Genomic DNA, 6,000 nt, shown 5'->3' with positions numbered 1-6,000 from the left:
AAAAAAAAAAAAAAAAAAGAAAGAAGTAAGGTAAAAAAGAATCTTGCAATTCAACTAATATTTTAGGCCAAACTGGTTTCCACTGACTTTCTATTTTGATTTAAAATCAACTGAAATATAATGTCTATACCACCTTCTTTTGAAGAAGTCAACACCTAATTGTTAAAAAAAAAAAAAAAACTTCTACTTTCATTATTTAATTTGTTGTAATAAATAGGTCATTTTCTCCTAGCTGCTTTTTTCAGAATATTCACAACAATTTGTTCAATAAGTTTTAGGAACTTATCAGTGTAAATAAGATTTTTTTTTCAGTTCATAGGTATATAATTATATAATCAAGTAACTTCAAAACTAAAGACTTAAGATATAATTGACAACCAAAAATAAGAGAAAGACACCAAACTCAAAAATTATATTTCTATTTCAAACTATAATAAAATGTACTTAATAAAAAAGAAAGCTGATTGAAACATACATATTAACTTACCTTTTAGAACAGAGTCAGCAGTGGGGTACTGAATAATGTCTCTGGGTATTATCATAATTAAACAACAGTATGAAGTCCCAAAATCCAGATTAATATACTCTAATATTGAAATAATGGTGGTCAGAGCTAACTGCATTATGTATGCTAGGATCCCATGCAGTTGAACACCTATTAACCAAACTATCACATATATAAAACCCAAATGCACCCATTTGTACACGTGGGGACAAACTCATATATTTTCACAAACTCTCATACATTGCTGATGAAAGTATAAACTAGTATAATCTCTCTAGAAGGCAATTTCTAAAAATTATTTAAATGTCCATCCCCTTCGACACAATTCTACTTCTTACCCAAGTAAAAACTAACATAAATAGAAAGATCATTAACTACAGTACTGTTTATAAAGGCAAAATATGGAAGCCATCTACGTATTAGCCAATCCTAATTTAAAAATCATGGTCTTCCACATGTAAAATTCCGTACTGCTGATTTAAAAAAAAAAAAAGAAAGAAAGAAAGAAACAATTCTTTCTCGCTTTGTCATCCAGGCTGGAGTGCAGTGGCACGATCTCAGCTCACTGCAAACTTCCCCTCCCAGGTTCAAGCGATTCTCCTGGCTCAAGAGTAGCTGGGACTACAGGTGCATGCCACCATGCCCGGCTAATTTTTTCTATTTTTAGTATAAATGGGGTTTCATCACGTTGGCCAGGATGGTCTCGATCTCCTGACTTTGTGATCTGCCCACCTTGGCCTCCCAACGTGCTGGGATTACAGGCGTGAGCCACTGTGCCCAGCCACAACTCTATTTCTTAGGCAGAACTGTATGATAACAAAAACTGCAATGTCCTGTGGTCAACCTAATATACAGGGATATGGAGCATACTTGTAATTAGGAACACGGAGAGGCCAAACTCCCTGGGACTGAATTCTGGCCCCTAAACTCACTCAACTTCTCTGTGCCTCATTTTCCTCATCTATATAATGTAGATAGGTATATTTTTATTTACCTCACGGGTCACTGCAAGCACTCTACACATTAAATGTTAAGTGCTTACAACAGTGTCTAATACATACTAAAAGCTAAGTAAGTATGTCATGACCTCTTAGACGCTTAGCTTAAAACTGTAAAGTGCCAGGCACGGTGGCTCACACCTGTAATCCCAGCACTTTGGGAGGTCAAGGCAGGCGGATCACTTGAGGCCAGGAGTTCAAGACCAGCATGGCCAACATGGCAAAACCCCATCTCCACTAAAATTACAAAAAATAGCCGAGGATGGTGGCACACGCCTGTAATCCCATCACCTTGGGAGGCCAAGGCAGGTGGATCACTTGAGGTCAGGAGTTCGGGGCCATCCTGGCCAACATGACGAAACTCCATCTCTACTAAAAATACAAAAATTAGCCGGGTGTGGTGGCGGGTGTCTGTAATCCCAGCTACTTGGGAGGCTGAGGCAGAAGAATTACGTGAACCCAAGAAGTGGAGGTTGCAGTAAGCCGAGATCACACCACTGCACTCTAGCCTAGGCAACAGAGTGCCACTCCGTCTCAAAAAATAAATAAGTAAGTAAGTAAATAAATAAATAAATAAATAAATAAATAGAAGCTGTCAAGTATAGAACTGTGTGCATAGCATGCTACCATTTGTGTGTGTGTGTGTATGTGTGTGTGTGTGAAGCAGTGTTTAAGGGAAATACAGATAGTTGCAGACACCGTAAGCACCCCTGGAAGGGAATACAAGAAAATGGAAATAGTGGTTATTTCTGAGGAAGAGTAATAGGTGGCAGAGTTTGGGTGAGTCACAGACTTGCTTTTCATTTTGTGCTTTCTGAATTTTGTTATGTATACATACAAGTATTATCTATTCAAGAATGAATAAATAAAGTAATTTCTTTAATGTCAAATAAATAAAATACACCAGTCTTGTAACAGTTACCTAAATTGCAGGAGTAATGCATTTTCTTCCTCAGTATATTTGATACATAGATACATGGAGGGAGAGGGAGAATGAGTATGTCAGTATAATGAGTATGTTAGTATATTCAGTTAACTTCAGGAAAAAGACATGCAGCAAGAAGCCTGCTTTAAGTTATTAAAGTATTTACCTCCCTAGGAGTACCAAAAGAAAAAGTATACAAAACTCTAGTCTAGGAAGATCTAGTCAATACTAATCTCTGAAGGGGTACCTGATCATTCAAAGGACAAACATCAAATTTTTGATGACTTTTTTGCCATCTTTAAGCACTGTCCTACTCCAACATATTTGGTAAATGATGAAGGCTACCAAATATGCATCAGGAAATCCCAAACGATGCATTTTTAAATGCCTTCAAAACGGACCTGATGATCTTCTGTGGCTACAGTGAAAACCTCCCAATCCTTGCATCAAGATGCTGTGATCACAGAATACAGACCTTAAGATAAACATTTCCATCATAAGAACAAAATTAAACACACTCCTTTAGTCGTTCTAGAACTAATTTTGGTGTATAGGTGTAGTGTATATCGAATTTTATTCTTCTCTGAATTGTTAACCAACTATTACTGGTCAGCTGCAGTTAACCAACAGATTCCAAGCAACATCTGCAAAATAATTTTTGATTTTCCAAGTGATTTCTGTACTTACTACACACTAATTTCTTTAAAATGTTACAAGACGTTTCTGGGTAATTCAATTATTCATTCTGTTGAATAAAAGTCTACCTCATTTTGGTAACTAGTAGCAGCATGTCCTTCTCCCTCTTCTGACACATTTAGTCTCTAAGACATCTAGGAAATCATTTAAAGAAACATAAAAGGAAATTTTAAAAAATAATATATAAATAGCTAAAAATTAAAAGAATAATCACAAAAGAATAAAACTGGTATAAGAAGCTCGTAAAATTAGCTTTTGTATTTAAAATCATAATGTGGCCGGGCATGGTGGCTCACGCCTGTAATCCCAGGACTTTGGGAGGCCAAGGCAGGAGGATTCACTTGAGCTCAGGAAGTTTGAGACCAGCCTGACCAACATGATGAAACCTTGTCTCTACTAAAAATACAAAAATTAGCCAGGCGTGTTAGTATATGCCTGTAATCCCAGCTACTCGGGATGCTGAGGCACAAGAATCCCTTGAATCCAGGAGGGAGATGTTGCAGTGAGCCAAGACTGTGATACTGCACTACAGCCTGAGTGACTGAGCAAGACTCAGTCTCAAAAAGAAAAAGAAATAAATAAAATCATAAATGCAATTTTGACATTTAGAAAACTTACTGGGCACAGCTATGGTCAATGCCCTTAAAATATGAGGAGCCAGACCAGGCATGGTGGCTCATGCCTATAAGCCCAGCACTTTGAGAGGTTGAGGCAGGAGAATCGCTTGAGGCCAGGAGTTCAACACCAGCCTAGATAACAAGAGCGAGACCTGTCTCTACAAAAAACGAAATCAGCCAAATGTGGCGGCATGCACCTGTACTCCCTGCTATGCAGGAGGCTGAGGCAAGAGAATCCCTTGAGCCCAGAAGTTCAAGCTTGCAGTGAGCTATGATCATGCCACTGTACTCCAGCCTGTGTGACAGACTGAGACCCTCACTATACTCCAGCCTGGATGACAGAGAAAGACCCTATCTCAAAAAGTAAAATCTAAATAAGTAAACAAAACACACACACACAGAGCTCATATAAATAGCATAAACCAACAAGAAAAAGATGAATATCCCAAAAGAAAAATTGGCAAAGGTACGAAAAATATTAAAAGAAATATAAATGATGAATAAACATCTGAAAAACAACTGTTTACTGCTACAGGCAAAGAAATGCAAACAAAAACGATGGAAAAAAATTTTTCCAAAACTGCAGGGAAGTCTTTGAATAAAAATACTTGACGTTGGAAGTACAGAACTGCACCACTTATATTAAAAGGAGGAAAATATATTTCCATATTTACTCAGAAAAATACATAAGAAATGGCCAACACTCGCTGCCTCTGGGAAAGGCGGCAGCTGGCATGGAAAGGATTACAATATTAGTTGAATTGCAGGATTCTTTTTTACCCTAATTCCTAAGGCTCAGTTTTTACCCCTCTGCCAGGAAGACCTTTGGCTACAGCCATGTCCGAGGTGCATTTTCCTGTGATCACACTTCTGCATTTTTGTACCAAGTGTAAAGGACATATGCCAACATTTTCTTTTTTTTTTTTAAATGGAGTCTCGCTCTGTTGCCCAGGCTGGAGTGCAGTGACGCAATCTCGGCTCACTGCAACCTCTGTCTTCCGAGTTCAAGTGATTCTCCTGTCTCAGCCTCCCAAGTAGCTGGGATTACGTCCATGTGTCACCATGCTCTGCTAATTTTTTTGTTTTTAGTAGAGACAGGGTTTCACCACATTGGCCAGGCTGGTCTTGAACTCCTGACCTCAGGTGATCTGCCCACCTCGGCCTCCCAAAGTGCTGGGATTATAGGTGTGAGTCATGCGTCTGGCCCCAACATTTTTATAGTTCAAAACATTTCATAGTTTAAAACCTTCTTGAAAAATTCTCTTTCAAATGCCCAGGATTTTAATATTTCATAGAGTATTTGAAAAGATTTTTATTACCTCTTGCTTTAGCTTTTCCTAAGAGTCAAACAGATGTATTTTTGGCTCCCTGGACTCTCTTCTTCCCATATGGATGCCCATAAAGTAACATTCAAGCTTTCCAACAAGGCTTATTTTTCCATTTTTCTACATTCCTCCTAAGTTCCTTAAAATCAGAAACTCTTATTTTCTTTGCACAGGACAAGGTATACTATAAACAGGAACAACACTAAATTCACTACTTTCTAGCCCACAAGTGTTACTTTCTCACATCACTCTCTCTCTCTCTCTCTCTCTCACACACACACACACACACACACACACACACACACAAAGTGGTGACAGAAGAGTTCTGAATGCATTTTGAGCTGAAGATCTACATTTTTCCCTTAGTGGTAAAATGCACTGGTAAGAATTCAAGTTGGCAATTACTTCTGAACATCTGTTTATTTGCAAAGATGATTTCCTCCCCTCTCCGCAAATCACTCTTCCTCTACTTAAGTTTTTTTTTTTTTTTTTTTTTTGAGACAGAGTCTCGCTCTGTTGCCCAGGCTGGAGTGCAGTGGCGCGATCTCGGCTCACTGCAAGCGCCATCTCCCAGGTTCACGCCATTCTCCTGTCTCAGCCTCCTGAGTAGCTGGGACTACAGGCACCTGCCACCACACCCAGCTAATTTTTTGTATTTTTTAATAGAGACAGGGTTTCACCATGTTAGCCAGGATGGTCTTGATCTCCTGACCTTGTGATCTGACCACCTCGGCCTCCAAAAGTGCTACTTAAGTTTTAAACGATGGTTCCCAATGTCCTTAAGGATCTACAAACGTTTCCAAATAATACTCAACAGCTAGAAACTACAGCAAAATCTAGTCAACTAATAAGCATCAACATACCAATAGAAGAAAGCAGACCTATGAGGATGCAGGATAATCCTTAGCGCATAAATAGTAACTTCCTATTTTCA

The 6,000-nt window shown here is 38.5% G+C and overlaps 1 protein-coding gene across 4 annotated transcripts in view; it reads right to left on the bottom strand.

The window, feature by feature from the left end:
- The window catches only part of GIGYF2 (GRB10 interacting GYF protein 2), a 177,152-nt gene that overhangs the window by 113,162 nt on the left and 57,990 nt on the right, over positions 1–6,000 (bottom strand). The gene's annotated exons all lie outside the window — the stretch shown is intronic.

Source organism: Mandrillus leucophaeus, unplaced genomic scaffold (assembly GCF_000951045.1).
Source record: "Mandrillus leucophaeus isolate KB7577 unplaced genomic scaffold, Mleu.le_1.0 Scaffold21, whole genome shotgun sequence".
NCBI lineage: Eukaryota > Metazoa > Chordata > Mammalia > Primates > Cercopithecidae > Mandrillus > Mandrillus leucophaeus.
This window is presented reverse-complemented; position numbering and strand designations above follow the sequence as displayed.